The sequence below is a fragment of the Ailuropoda melanoleuca genome, chromosome 11 (genome assembly GCF_002007445.2).
Source record: "Ailuropoda melanoleuca isolate Jingjing chromosome 11, ASM200744v2, whole genome shotgun sequence".
NCBI classification, from domain to species: Eukaryota; Metazoa; Chordata; class Mammalia; order Carnivora; family Ursidae; genus Ailuropoda; species Ailuropoda melanoleuca.
Genome location: NC_048228.1, coordinates 62,132,799 through 62,149,139, shown reverse-complemented (window position 1 = coordinate 62,149,139; position 16,341 = coordinate 62,132,799). Strand labels below are relative to the sequence as shown.

At 37.6% G+C, this 16,341-nt stretch overlaps 1 protein-coding gene across 15 annotated transcripts in view; it reads left to right on the top strand.

Moving 5' to 3' along the window:
- Positions 1–16,341, top strand: part of ADGRL3 (adhesion G protein-coupled receptor L3) — an 815,688-nt gene that overhangs the window by 695,988 nt on the left and 103,359 nt on the right. The window lies entirely within an intron of this gene.

Genomic DNA, 16,341 nt, shown 5'->3' with positions numbered 1-16,341 from the left:
AAAGATTACTCTCTAACATGTTTTCAAAAGTGAAGACTGTGGCACAGATTTTATCTACTTGATGTCATTTTTCCAAATAATCTCATCCAAAATTTTCCTTGACACTGTTGAATTTAGAGAGTATGGGTATCCCAGAGGGAGACCAAATCCAAACCCTGTTAGCACCTTAAAAGTAAATTACCTTAGCTGTGTCAGCACAGTTTACATTTTGGTCTTTAAAAGACTACATACCCTATTTTATCAGAGCATCACAAACTGATGTAGTTTAGCAAGACTAGCTATACTAACAATGTTAGATTTCAACCTGGAATGTGTTCGTGTGGCTCTGGGATTCTATTTTTTCCATTTAGGGAATAAATTCAAACCCAGAAAAATGGATCCTATTTGAAACAACAATAAAATATCACTTTTTGCTGCAGGCATGGCATAGCACCCTCTCCTCGATCTATTATACAAGAATCCCGGCTATGACCATTATTGCATGTCGACAAGAGACAAAATAAATGCAAATCAATACTTCCCTTTAGCAAGCATTCACACAGCATGGATGTCCTGGTTTTCTGTACCATAATCTTTTGCAATTGCCAGTCAGCCTCATTTGGATCTCACAGCATGGTTTTGGCACTTGAAACACAGAGAACAAGCAGGCTGAACACCACCACAAGTCCAAAAAGAAACACACTAACCAAACTTACATGAGACGAAATTTCTAAAACAGAACACGAATCTATTTGTACACAGTGAGAAATACAGCGACCAGTTGGAATATTTATTGTTTGCTAGTTGTCACTTTCTAACTCCACAGGAAAATGTAGGAAGGAAACAAAATCATATTGGATAGTTTGGCTTGCTGAGCTTGGAAGGAGAGTGAGAGGAGTTAGCTGAGTCATGTCAGAGCTGTTGCCGTCAAGCCGTTGTACCCTGATGCATCGGTCTTTACTCCAGTCTCTACCCGTGCACTGACATGCTGTCCTTATCTATCATCTGTGCTTCTCTGCCGTTCATCGAGCACCTCCTTCGTTCTTTTATCAACAGTTTTGAGTATTGGAATTGAGACCTGCACTGTGATTTTGCAATGCAGAGAAAGATCATCTGTTAAGGCAGGGCTGCTGAGAAGGGGCTTATCAAAAAAATGTCCCGTTCTGAAGGATCAGTAGGATGTATTTAGTAAGGCAACGTGTGGAGAATTTGCTTTGAACACTTCCTTCACTTTGCCTTGGGTATACCGCTCCCTCATCTTTCTTTCCTTCCTATGCAGCAGGTCCTTCTTAGCTAACTTTGTTGGTTCCTTCTCCTCGTCGTGATCTCTCCTTGTTGTCCTGGCACAAAGTGTAATTAGGTCTAGTGTAGGCCTTATCTGTTCTTTGTCCCTCAATGATCTTATATAGCCATATGGTGCTAAACATCTCATAAGTCCCAGATTTCTATCTCCATTTTTTAACTCCACACTCATAGATTCAACTGCTGACTTGTTAAATCCACTTGGGCTTCTAATAAGTGTCTCAATTCTAGAACCACACTTCTGGTACTCTCCCACCTGAGTCTTAGTAAAGGGCTGCTCTGCCCTTCCAGGTGCTCAGGCCCTAAGCCCTGCATCATTTTTTATTTGTTTCTTTTTGCTCACACTGCACACACAATCCTATGAGCATAAGCTGCAAGATCCAGGATCTGACAAATTCTCAGCGTCTTCGTCACTACCACCCAGGTTCCAGCCACTGTCATCTGGCCTCCACTTTCTAGTTACAGCCTCTTAGTTGGTCTCCCTGCTTCCCTCCGTGCCCCTTCTAAATTTATTCTCAGTAGAGTTGCCAGAAGGGTACTCTTAAAATGTGAGTCAAACCTTCTCACTAGTCTGATTCATTCTCAAAAATCGGCTCTGTAATTCCTTTAAAATGGAAATCAGGAACTTCATATCTTTGATCAAATTTGAATGATTCCTTCTCTCAATAAGAGCAAATCCCAAATCTTGTCTCTTTAGCATCTTTGACCTCCTTTCCTACTACTCTTCCTCTAGCAACCTTGGCTTTAGCCATGACAGGCCACCTTGCCTCTCCACAAACACATCAGGTATTTAGTTAGACCTGAAAGTCCCCCTTTTTCTACCCCCCAAACAGCCACCAGAGCCAACTTCCTCATCCCCTTTAAGTCTGCTTCACTGTCACCTTCTCAAAGAGGCTGACCCTGTCCACCCTATTTAAAATTTCAGATTATTCCCCTGACCCACAAAATACTGTGAGGAATAAATAAGGCAAAACAGTTCCCTGACCTCAGGGAATTCATAATTTATCAAGGGAGAGGAGGGCTAAGACTGATTTTTGAGTGGGGTACTAAGTGAGATTTCATAATTTTAAAGAAGAAAAATTCAACTGAGTAAGTTTGAAGATCTAATTGGCTTTATTAAGGGATTCATGAAGCAGGCAGTGTCCCATCTAACAAGTAGAGAGGAACTCCAATGATTTGTGCAATATGGAAGGTTTTTATAGGAAAGGATGGGACAAGGAAGTTATTAGCAAAACTAGGGAAAGGATTGTTTCAGGCAAGGTCACTTTCCCTTGGGGGAAAAGCTGGGGGTCTTGTTAGGTGGAGTTACCTCATCTTTGGAGGGATGGAGAGGACACATGTGACAGATTACCTCATTGGTGTTTATCAGAAAATTCCTGACTGGCTGGTTGAGACTGAACATTTCTAGGGGAGGTTGAAACTGCAATTGGGTTAGGTATTAAGCCCAATTTAGGGGCTTGATACCTTTGGTGACTTGGCCTGAGTGGTGCCATTTTGGGCCTGTGGTTTTCTTTTCAACAATAGCTAGGCAATTTAGGCAGGTTAAAGAAGGCAGCGGGTGCTTCTACCTAAAGTGGCAATTTTGCTGATTAACTACTTCCGAGTTCACTGTACTTCTGTTGTCAAAAGAAACGTTTAATTGTCTTCTCTTTTAGACACAAATGTAACCGTTCCAGGGGTGCCTGGGAGTTTTAGTCCTTTAGGCGTTGGACTCTTGATTTCGGCTCAGGTCATGATCTAGAGTCGTGGGATTGAGCCCCGCGTTGGACTCCGCCCTCAGCAGGGAGTTTACTTGAGATTCTCTCTTTCCCTCTCCCGCTTCCCCTCCCCCTGCTCAGGCACATGCACTCTCTCGCAAATAAACAAATAAAATCTTTTTTATTTTTTTAAGTAATCATTACAGAACTTTAGGTAATTTTATACCAACCCGAGATAGTATCTATGGTATTTTAAAACCTTTCCTTTATTGTGAATCAACTATAGGTTGATTTTTTGTTTAGCAGAATGTCAAATACATCAAGTTCAGTTGTCTGTCTCTTCTCTTCCTAGTGATTCTTTTTGTCAACACCCTTTGTGGAGGAGTATTTTAGTTTACAGAAGTGTAAGTTTCAAGCTAATTGATTTAACATTTCTACTGCGATTTTGTAAAGTATTGCAACAAACGCTTTAGAAAAGAGTTTATATCACCTAAAGCTCTTTCCTCTACTCAAATTGTAATTCTTTGGGAGATAATTTAAAAAATAATAATAAATTTTTCCTGTCAGTTCAACTTAACATTGATTTTTTTTTTATATATATATAAGATTTATTTGTTAATTTAAGAGAGCACAAGCCGGGGGAGGGCTGAGAGAGGAGCAGTCTGCTTATCCTGTCAGACTGACCTACCCAGGTGCCCCTTTATTATTTTTTTTTTTAAGATTTTATTTATTTATTCGACAGAGATAGAGACAGCCAGCGAGAGAGGGAACAAGCAGGGGGAGTGGGAGAGGAAGAAGCAGGCTCATAGCAGAGGAGCCTGATGTGGGGGCTCGATCCCACAACGCCGGGATCACGCCCTGAGCCGAAGGCAGACGCTTAACCGCTGTGCCACCCAGGCGCCCCCCAGGTGCCCCTTTATTAGTTTTAAAAGGCTTCACCTTCCTTAGTTTGATGCTTGCATCTCTCTCTTTCTGTGTTTTTTTTTTTTTAATTTCATATATCCTATCGCGCCCACCCCAACTTCACTCCAGTCCAGGTATAAGCATTGATTTTGCTGTTTGAGATCATTGTATTTATTTATTTATTTAGTATTGATTCCAAACAGTGACAATTCAGAAAATTTTAATGTCATACCATAGATTCTGTGTGTCAAATATTTTATAGCTGAACTTTTTTCTAGGCTGGAAGAAAATAGGTAGTTTTATGTTGCAAGATTCTGCAGTTGCTCATGAAGGAAAGTACTTATATTTTTAAAAGAATATTTTTGTTCTTTAAATTCCAAAAAGAAAAGTTATTTTGAGTTTAAGCAGTGATTTTATTAGTAAAAAATAAAATGTTTAGTGTATGATGCTTAGGGTTGTGCACTTCATTGTCAAATTTTTATGCTTTTTTTTTTTTAAATTTTACCACATATAGCAGGTTGGGATTGAGGGAGAAGTAGACATTAAAAATCATAACTGGTATATGGTACTTTAAGTATTTATTTAGGGAAAGATACTAGAAACTGACAAATTGAATGCCCTCCAAATATGGAATATTCCACAAAAAGAAAATGGTTTCAAAAATGGTCCAACATGTAAAATTTTGTTGCATTATCTTGAATATTAACTTTATATTTAGAAATTGGCACCCTTTTAGAACCAAGAATTATTCTTGGATGTTCTCTGTGAACCATTTTATGATATATTTCATACATTTACAAAAATTTGAAATTATTTATTTGCTAGTATGCTGTTTAATTGTCTACCTCTCTCATTAGACACTAGTGCAGTATTAAGAGCAGAGAGAAGTGACAGAGTCAGCTGTGTAGATCATCTGGGGAAAGAGTCTTCCAGGCAGAGGGAACAAGAGCAGTACCCTGAACCAGGGTGATTCCAATGTGTCTGAGGAACTTCAAGAACAGTATAGTTGTAGTGGAAAGAATAAGAGAGAAAGTACAGTAGCAGAAAAAGTCAAAGGGTCTAGAATGGAAGGTTCTGTAGGCCATCAGAATGATTCTGGGTGCAGGTTTTACTCAAGTGTAGTGGAAAACCACAGCAGAACTTGGAGCATATGTGACATGTAATATAGTAAAAGTTTTCCATCTACCAGTTTGAAATATATTTATTAAGAGGGAAACTTCAGCCATGCCCAGACCCTAAATGATATATATACTTCCTTAAAGTATGGATTCGTTTTTATACTGAGAAATATATATTTTGCACGATAGCTTATCTCTATGTCTCTTTTAGTTCCTCTGAATTTTAAGTTCTTGAAATCAGTTACTGTATTTATTCTGGAGTCCAACACACCTAGATCTAACCCTGTAACAATTTGTGATTTTCTAGAGTTGGTTACATTTTTGTCCAGGCTACCAAGAAGCAACATATCCCTTTCAGTTAATAAAAGAAGGATAGCACTACCTTCCTCACTGACCCACACCCCTCCCCTGGATCAGACACTTGCAAACACAGGTCTTTTAATTTCCTAACAGGGAGAATATTTCCAGTTTCATGTTACTTGTGAGCAGTAAGCTGAGGAGATATTTCAAAATATGAGTGAATGTGAAGGGAGAATTTTCTTCCCACCACCATGGCTCCTGGAACACCACATGACCTCAACTTTAATTCTCTTTTGCATAAATAACAAGAAATGAAGAATCCTGACTCCCTATCACTAACCCCTAATCTATATTGGATCACCAATTGTCTACAGTCTTTTTTGTTTGACTTCTGATGAAGTTGCCATAAAAAGAGGAAACTATTAGAAGAAGAAAAGGAAAGTTCTATCTTCCCTCTATCTCTGTACAGGACAGGGAGGAAGAGAGGAAAGGTAGCCTACCTAGAGGTAGAAAAGAAGATACTATATGCATTTGAGAAGAATTGGCAACTAACTCTGGTTAGGCTTCTTCAGTTTGTGAAAGGGGAAGATATATCCAAAATTAGCTATTTATATAGAGAGAAGAGCTGAAATTATGGATTTGAAGAAAAATAAGCCATTAAGAATTCTTTTATCACTTATTTCCTCTACTCTTTTTACAGAACTTATATTAAAAAGTTGGAAAACAGTACACTTAACACTCATATACCCATTTTTCTGAATTTACATTTGAATTTTTGACACATTTGATTGCCCCTTTTCTGTGTTTGTATGTGCATATATATTTAGCTGTATTATTTGATGTTTCAAAAGTTGCTGACTTTATAATGTTTAATTCTTAAATCTTCCAGCAAACAAGTTTTATGAACACAGACATTCTCTTCCTACTATTAACAAACACAGAAATTTAATACTGATTAAGTACTATCCTCTAGTATGGAATCCATACACACATTTTTCCAATAATTCAAATAATGTCCTTTATAGCCTTTGATTTTCAATGCTGTACCCAGTCAAGAATCACATATTGCCTTTAGTTTCTACATCTCTTTAGCCTTCTTTAATGTGGAAATTTTCCTACCTGTTTCTGTCTTTCATGAAAATGACATTTGATAAAGCCCTGGCCATTTGTCCTGTCAGAATATTCCACAACTTCAATCTTTCTGACTGTTTTCTCATAATTCAAGATAAACATTTTTGGCAAGAAATCCATGTGGGAAATACTGTATCCCTCCCATTGTATCAAGAGGTCCCTTATTGGAACATTGAACAGGACATTGAACTTTTTGTAATTTAGAGGAATCTGTGGAAACATATTTGAAAACTTTGGTTTAGTCATCTCATTTTTTAAATTGTGATGTGTTTGGTCTACCCTTTGTTTCTCAAATAGTTGACTATTGTCTTTGTAATAGGCAAAGCTCATGGTCCAGTTAATAGCACAGATAAGTAATCAGCAAAATCCATACTTTGTGAGAAATGTCTCATCATTGTGGTAGAGGATGCTGTAGTAACACACAGAACAAGTCTGAACTCGACCTTGAAGCGTCAAGGAATATGCTCTAGATAATGGCACATAACTGTTTGAGCAAAATGAGAGTGACAGGGTTGAAGTAGCATGAAATAAGGCTGGGTTTTTGTCATTTTACAGTACATTTTTGTCAGTAAATTTCATATTTTTAAGAGTATTAACAACACTCTCTCTGTTTTTATTTCTGGGTTGTAGTGGAATTTTTAATCAAAAAGAAACCTGTGATCTTCTCATACACAGTTTGGATCCTTACACTTAGAATTTTTAGGTTCTTTATCATCTTCAGTACATAAGCTTGGCTAAAAATAGAAGCTGGAGATTCATGTGCAATTCTAGTTTGAAATATTCTATAAGGAATAAGTAATCAAGTTTATGGAGATTCCGAAGAGTGGAGATTGAGTGAGAACTTTACCTCTCAGAAGGGCCTGGCATGTCCTGTAGTAATAGGAATGACTGTCATTTCTTTAATGTATACATACATTATCTCATGTAATCTACAACACCACAACAGATATTATTATCATAATTTATTTGTCCAATTTATAATCTGAAGGGAAGTTGCAGTAAGAATTAAAAATCAGGAGACTTAGGATCCGATTCCAGTGCTTTGGGAAATTACTTCTTGTTCTCAGACAAATCATCTGAATTCCCTGTTCCTATTGTTAAATCAGTTAAATAAGACTAATAATTTTTTTCTAACAGTATCTCAGAATTATTTTAGGGATTGAGTAACAAAATGTATTAAAATCATGTTGAGAATTATAAAGTTTTCTGAAAATATATTTTTTAAATTCACAATATGCTTACCTGTCCTTAAAGCCCTTGAGCTCTTGATTTTGGGGGTAGTTAATTGTCAAGGCCAAAATATTTAATTTTGTTTCTAATAAAATGTAATGATTTTTATCTACTGCTATATAGCTAAGTTTTCCCTAAAAAAGAGAAGAGTTTAGGCTGGTACTTTGTCTCACTTTTTGAAGTGACAGACTTTTTTTCCACAATGAAGCAAGATATATCATAACTACAAATAACTTTCCAGCCTTTCAAAATGTTGTTTATATGGACATTGAATTCCTGCAATATCAGCACTACCAAATTCAATTTTAAGTACAATCATAAATCACTGCTAATACAATCAATACATAACTTTTTTATTGATTGCATTTCTTCTTCATTAGTGAGAGAATTTTTAGCATTGACTAACTGAAGGAATTATTTTCTTATTAATTTAAATATAATAGCTGTACTTACCCAATTTACCCAGCTTAAGAAGGTATTATCAACCAACTAAGCAAAAGAAACCAAGCATAAAAACTTTTCCATCCTAATGTTCTAAAAACACCCTTAATTGCTTATACTGTTCTTAGTAAGAACTAGTTGATATGTTTACTCACTATGCTCTGTCCTGGATCACAAAAGTTTACTTCTTTTTTTTTTTTTTTTTTTAACGTTGAAGCTATTTAGTGATTTTCTTTTTTTTTCCTAGCCTGTTTCATTCCATTGTGTCTAGTAAATAAAGTGATAAAGCTAGAGAACTACTGGCCTCTTGAGGAATTAGGCTAGATTTTCAGAATAGTTATTTATATAGCTTTCTAAGGTAGGCAACAAGGTCTACTTTATAAATAAGATTTTATTTTTTTTAAAGATTTTATTTATTTATTTGATATGACAGAGACAGCCAGCGAGAAAGGGAACAGAAGCAGGGGGAGTGGGAGAGGAAGAAGCAGGCTCCCAGCGGAGGAGCCTGATGTGGGGCTCGATCCCAGAACTCTGGGATCACGCCCTGAGTCGAAGGCAGATGCTTAACAACTGTGCCACCCAGGCGCCCCATAAATAATATTTTAAAAGCATATGAACAAAAATGTGGCTGAACTAAACCATTTTCCTGTCTCTACAATTCAAAGGACTGCCAATTTACTATGTGTATCCTTACAGTGTAATAAGCATCTTTAGGTTTTAAAAGTTTTCTATGGTTGCCTGCTTGCTGATTTAAATAAGCAATTCATAGAACTTTTAAGATGTTAATTTTATAAAATTTAATGCTACCTCAAGTTATTGTCTCTAGGTATGTGAGGTAATTATTTCCAGGGTTATTATCTGGAAGACCCCTACTCTGTTTAAAATGCTATAAATTTATTCATGAAAATGGGAAAAAGGAAGCCCAGTAAGCGTCCTCTTTCTCTTTTTCCTGAAATTGCTTTAGTTAAGAAAATCAAATGAAATTGGAATAATGAAATAAAAATGAGATGTGCGTGCATGTGTGTGTGTGAGTGTCTGAGTGTTTATATTTACATTCTGTTTTATTTATTACCTGAAGCAGAATAGACATCCAATGAAAATTCTTAGAATGAATCAACCAAGCTTTTGTTAGATACTTTGGGAATGCAGTTTCTATTTGTATGGTTTTCATAATCTAGTTATGCAAAATTACTTTCTCTTTTAAACCTGAGTTAACTTGTCTCTATTTTTAAACTTTTCTTTCTTATTGTGGTGAATTTATCTTTGCTAACATGACAAAGGAAATTTCTCTATGAAAGAATGATACATATATAGCAGTAAACATATCGGGGTAATTCAAGTCTGGCAGTTCCATTATTTCCTTTCACTATACTTCAGCTTTGCTACACCTTTTCACATCATCTAACCCCTTTAAGAAGTACTTTCAAAAATGTGTGTGTGTGTGTGTGTGTGTGTGTGTGTGTGTGTGTGTGTGTGTTTTAATGGAAACAATCTTAGGAGAAGTTACCCATTTTGTATGAGATTGAGAAAATTTCCTGAATAATCACAACAAACTTTGTTTTAATAAAACTGCTGGATTTAATCATTGCAGTCAAAGGATATTTTTAAGAAATTTTTACCCAGGTAGGCCTGGTTCTATCCATTTCTAAGGATCTTAGTATAATTGGGTCATAAAAACGGATAAAGGAAAGAATCTGGGTTATCTCCACTGTTGGTAAAGTTGTGAAGAGCATGGAGTATTTGGCCACAGGTTAGGGTGATCAACTTTTTAGAGCACTCACTGAGAAACAGCACTACCAAATCAAAAATATACTTAATATTTATTAAGTAATTATACAGATATGTGTTATTACTATTTAACTGTGATGATTGGTAGTGTTTAATATTAATGAGTAGTAGGGCTAATAGAGTGAAAAACTATAAAAACATTTTCTAAATATGTCTTTCTGTCCTCTGGTACTACAGACCTTTCATTGGAGATTTAAATTTGGGGGCTATATCATTGCATATTTTTAAGGTATATAAAATAAGACTTCAAAAAGTTGGTAAAATAATTAAACAGATATGACTCATATTTAATAGAAATAGCTATGAAATGTTTCTTTTTGTCTTTTTCTCTTTTATTAGAGAATTAAAAGTGAACATAATCAAAAGTAAAATTCTCTTTGACCTGTAGTTCTGCTCTTACCAACCCCATATAACATAGACTCCTAGTGTCAATCCAATGTGATGACATCAAATTAAATATCCTCTCAACAAAAATGTTGAGGATAGGGGTGCCTGACTGGCTGAATTGGTAGAGCATGCAACTCTTGATCTCATGGTTGTAAATTTAAGCCCCACATTGGGTATAGAGATTACTTAAAAATAAAAAATGTTGAGCATAGACTACAAAAGATTTTACTTAATGTCATTACCTAATAGGTTTTTAGACTTGTAGGAATTAGTTCTCATATCTCCAGATATACCCTTCCACTTAGTATCTAGAGGCTTAATTGGTAGACCAGCTGTTTGTCAGTTCTTTTGCATCTGTGAATTCATCATATAGGCTGTCCATGTCCAAAATATTCATCACTTTTAAACACTTCCAAGCACACTGGTTGTTAACATAAGGTAAAATACTATCAAGGATAATATTTTTATTTTTTTTATTTTTTATTTATTATTATTTTTTTAATAACTGGTTTTCTTTTTTTCTTAATGTTTTTTTATTATATTATGTTAGTCACCATACAGTACATCCCTGGTTTTTGATGTAAAGTTCAATGATTCATTAGTTGCATATAACACCCAGTGCACCATGCAATACGTGCCCTCCTTACTACCCATCACCGGCCTATCCCATTCCCCCAACCCCCTTCCCTCTGAAGCCCTCAGTTTGTTTCCCAGAATCCATAGTCTCTCATGCTTCACTTCCCCTTCTGATTACCCCCACTTCTTTATCCCTTTCCTTCCCTGTCGATCTTCCTAGTTCTTATGTTCCATAGATGAGAGAAACCATATGATAATTGTCTTTCTCTGCTTGACTTATTTCACTTAGCATTATCTCCTCCAGTGCCGTCCATGTTGCAGCAAATGTTGAGAAATCATTCTTTTTGATAGCTGAGTAATATTCCATTGTATATATGGACCACAACTTCTTAATCCAATCATCTGTTGAAGGGCATCTCGGTTCCTTCCACGATTTAGCTATTGTGGACAAAGCTGCTATGAACATTGGGGTGCATATGGCCCTTCTCTTCACTACGTGTCTATCTTTGGGGTAAATACCCAATAGTGCAATGGCTGGATCATAGGGTAGCTCACTTTTTAACTTTTTAAGGGACCTCCACACTGTTTTCTAGAGTGCCTGTACCAACTTGCATTCCCACCAACAATGTAGGAGGGATCCCCTTTCTCTACATCCTCTCCAGCAATTGTTTCTTGCCTTGTCAATTTTTGCCATTCTAACTGGCATAAGGTGGTATCTTAGTGTGGTTTTTATTTGAATTTCCCTGAAGGCTAATGATTTTGAACATTTTTTCATATGTCTGTTAGCCATTTCTATGTCATCATTAGAAAAGTGTCTGTTCATATCTTCTGCCCATTTTATGATTTATTTGTTTCTCGCGTATTGAGTTTGAGACGTTCTTTGTAGATCTTGGATACCAGTCTTTCATCTGTAGCGTCATTTGCAAATATATTCTCCCATTCCGTGGGCTGCCTCTTAGTTTTTTTGACTGTTTCCTTGGCTGTGCAGAAGCTTTTAATCTTGATGAAGTCCCACAAGTTCATTTTATCTTTTACTTCTCTTGCCTTTGGAGTTGTGTCATGAAAAAGGTTGCTGTGGCCGATGTTGTAGACGTTGCTGCCTATGTTCTCCTCTAGGATTTTGATGGATTCCTCTCTCACATCGAGGTCTTTCATCCATTTGGAGTTTATCTTTGCGTATGGTGTGAGAGAGTGGTCAAGTTTCANAAGAAAATGGTCAAGTTTCATTCTTTTGCATGTAGCTGTCATTTTCCCAGCACCATTTATTGAAGAGACTGTCTTTTTTCCACTGGATGTTTTTTCCTGTTTTATCAAAGATTAGTTGCCCAAAGAGCGGAGGGTCCATTTCTGGATTCTCTATTCTGTTCCATTGGTCTATGTATCTGTTTTTGTGCCAGTACCATGCTGTCTTTGTGATCAAAGCTTTGTAGTACAGCTTGAAATCCGGCATTGTGATGCCCCCAGCTTTATTTTTTCCTTTTCAACAGTTCCTTGATGATTTGGGGCCTTTTTTGGTTCCATACAAATTTAAGGACTATTTGTTCCAGTTCTTTGAAAAATGTCCTCGATATTTTGATCGGGATAGCATTGAAAGTGTAGAATGCTCTGGGTAGCATGGACATTTTAACTATGTTAATTCTTCCAATCCATGAGCATGGAATATTTTTCCATCTTTTTGTGTCTTCTTCAATGTCTTTCAAGAGTGATTTGTAGTTTCTAGACTATAGATCCTTCACGTCTCTGGTTAAGTTAATTCCAAGGTGGGGCGCCTGGGTGGCACAGCGGTTAAGCATCTGCCTTCGGCTCAGCGTGATCCCGGCGTTCTGGGATCGAGCCCCACATCAGGCTCCTCTGCTATGAGCCTGCTTCTTCCTCTCCCACTCCCCCTGCTTGTGTTCCCTTTCTCGCTGGCTGTCTCTATCTCTGTCAAATAAATAAATAAAATCTTTAAAAAAAAAGTTAATTCCAAGGTAACTTATGATTTTTGGTGCTATTGTAAATGGGATGGATTCCCTAATTTCTCTTTCTTCAGTCTCATTGTTCGTGTATAGAAATGCAACTGATTTCTGAGCATTGACTTTGTATCCCGCCACATTACTGAATTGCTTTATAACTTCTAATAGTTTGGGAGTGAATTCTTTTGGGTTTTCCACATCGAGTATCATGTCATCTGCGAAGAGAGACATTTTGACTTCTTCTTTGCCGATTTAGATACCTTTATCCCTTTTTGTTGTCTGATTGCTGTTGCAAGGACTTCTAGTACTATGTTGAATAATAATGGTGAGAGTAGGCATCCTTTTCATGTTCCTGATCTTAAGGGAAAGGCATCTAGCTTTTCCCCATTGAGAATGATATTTGCTGTAAGCTTTTCATAGATGATTTTTATCAGATTGAGTAATGTGCCCTCTATCCCTACACTCTGAAGGGTTTTAATCAGGAAAGGGTGCTGTATTTTGTCAGATGCTTTTTCTGCATCTATTGAGAGAATCGTATGATTTTTGGCATTTTCCTTCTGGATAAAATCTATGACACTAATAGATTTGCGAATGTTGACCCACCCTTGCTTCCCAGAGCTGAATCCCACTTGGTCATGATGGATAATCCTTTTAATGTACTGTAGGATTCTGTTAGCCAGGATCTTGTTGAGAATTTTGGCGTCCATATTCATTAGGGAAATCGGTCTGTAATTCTCCTCTTTGATGGGGTCTTTGCCTGGTTTGGGGAGCAAGGTAATATTGGCCTCATAGAAAGAGTTCTGTAGCTTTCCTTCTGTTTCTATTTTTTGAAATAACTTTAGGAGAATAGGTACTATTTCNGTAATTCTCCTCTTTGATGGGGTCTTTGCCTGGTTTGGGGAGCAAGGTAATATTGGCCTCATAGAAAGAGTTTTGTAGCTTTCCTTCTGTTTCTATTTTTTGAAATAACTTTAGGAGAATAGGTACTATTTCTTCTTTTTTTTTTTTAAAGATTTTTTATTTATTTATAAGACAGAGATAGAGACAGCCAGCGAGAGAGGGAACACAAGCAGGGAGAGTGGGAGAGGAAGAAGCAGGCTCATAGCAGAGGAGCCTGACGTGGGGCTCGATCCCATAACGCCGGGATCACGCCCTGAGCCGAAGGCAGACGCTTATCCGCTCTGCCACCCAGGCGCCCCTATTTCTTCTTTAAATGTTTGGTAGAATTCCCCAGGAAAACCATCCGGGCCTTGAGTTTTGTTTTTTGGAAGGCTGTTTATCACTGACTCAATCTCTTCACAATTAATTAGCCTGTTTAAAAAATCAGTTTCTTCCTGTTTCAGTCTTGGTAGTTTATAGGTTTCCAGGAAGCCTCCATCTCTTCCAGTTTGCTTAATTTATTGGCATAAATCTGTTGATAAAAGTTTCTAATAATCCTTCCAATTTCATTGGTGTTGGTTGTGACCTCTCCCTTTTCATTCATAATTTTATTAATTTGGGTCCCTTCTCTATTCTTTTGGATAAGTCTTGCCAGCGGTTTGTCTATTTTATTTAGTCTTTCCAAGAACCAGCTTCTGGTTCTATTGATCTGCTCTACTGTGCTCCTTGTTTCTAATTCATTGATTTCTGCTCTAATCTTGATCAACTGCTTTCTCATGCGAGGATTAGGCCTGTCCCTCTGTTGCTGTTCCAGCTTCTTGAGGTGAGAATATAAAGACTGCATTTTAGATTTTTCTATTCTTTTGAGTGAGGCTTGGATGGCTATGTATTTTCCCCTTAGGACTGCCTTTCCGTATCCCATAGGTTTTGGATCGTTGTGTTTTCATTCTCGTTGGTCTCTATAAATTGTTTAAATTGATTTTTGATTCNTTCTCGTTGGTCTCCATAAATTGTTTAATTTGTTTTTTGATTTCCTGGTTTATCGAGTCATTCTTGAGCAGGATGGTTCTTAGCCTCCAAGTGTTTGAGTTTCTTCCAGGTTTTTCCTTGTGGTTGAGTTCCAATTTCAGAGCGTTGTGGTCTGAGAATATGCAGGGGATAATTTCAATCTTTTGGTATTGGCTGAGACCTGTTTTGTGTCCCAGAGCATGATCTATTCTTGAGAATGTTCCATGGGCATTTGAATAGAATGAGTATTCTTTGGTTCTGGGGTGTAGTGTTCTATATATATCTATGAGGTCCAACTCGTCGAGTATGGCATTCAAAGCCTTTGATTCTTTGCTTAGTTTCTGCTCTGGTGCTCTGTCTATTGCTGATAGTGGAGTGTTGAGGTCCCCTACTATTAATGTGTTTTTATCTATACGTCTCTTTATTGTAGTTAAGAGNTATTTTGGTTAAGAGTTGGCTTGTGTATCTTGCTGCTCCCCTGTTGGGGGCATATATATTAATAATTGTCATATCCACTTGTTGAATACTTCCTTTAAGAATAATATAGTGCCCTTCTGTATCTCTCTCTATGGCCTCTAGTTTAAAATCCAGTCTATCTGATATGAGAATTGCTACTCCAGCTTTCTTTTGAGGTCCATTTGCGTGGAAGATGGTACTCCATCCCCTTACTCTAAGTCTGAATGCATCTTTGGGTTCAAAATGAGTCTCTTGTAGACAGCAAATGGATGGGTCATGTCTTTTTATCCAATCTGCTACCCTGTGGCATTTTATGGGACTGTTTAAGCCATTTAGATTGATAGAGATTATTGACAGATATGATTTTAATGATGCCATTTCTCTTTAAAGTCTTTGTATCGGTTGTGACTTGCTGCTCTGTATCACTCTTGGGGCCTTTTTACCTTTATAGAGCCCCCCTTAATATCTCCTGTAGGGCTGGTTTCGTGGTTACGAAATTGGTTAATGATTGGCGATTTTGGAACGTCTTTATTTCTCCATCAATTCTGAATNTCTCCATCAATTCTGAATGACAGCCTTGCTGGATAAAGGATCCTTGGCTGTATGTTTTTTTCTGAAAGAGTTTTAAAAATGCCCCCCCCCCAAGGCTTTCTCTCATTCCAGGTATGTGTAGACAGGTCTGACANCCAGGTCTCTGTAGACAGGTCTGACGTAATCCTGATACCTTTGCCTTGGTACGTGAGAAATTTCTTTGCCCTGGCCGCTTTCAATACTGTATCCTTGGATCTAATATTTGCGAATTGCACTATGACATGCCGTGGCGTAGGTTTGTCCTGGTTGAGCTTGGATGGGGTCCTCTCTGCCTCTTGGACACGAATGCTTGTTTCCCTTGCTAGATTAGGGAAGTTTTCAGCTACAATTTGTTCAAATATCTCTTCTAGACCTCTGTTTTTCTCCATCTCCTCAGGGATTCTGACATTGGAACGTTTCATTGAGTCAGTAATCTCCTGTAACCTACATTCTTGAGATTANGTGCTGCTCAACCCTGCAGCATCCCGGGCTGTGTGCCCCACACCCGGCGTCCCAGCCCTCACTTCCAGGGCCCGCGCGTCTCTGTCCTTTGTGTTTCCAACCCCACCAGCCGCCAGTCGCCAGCCGCCCCGCGCGGGCTCCCGTAGCTCCCTGTCTCAG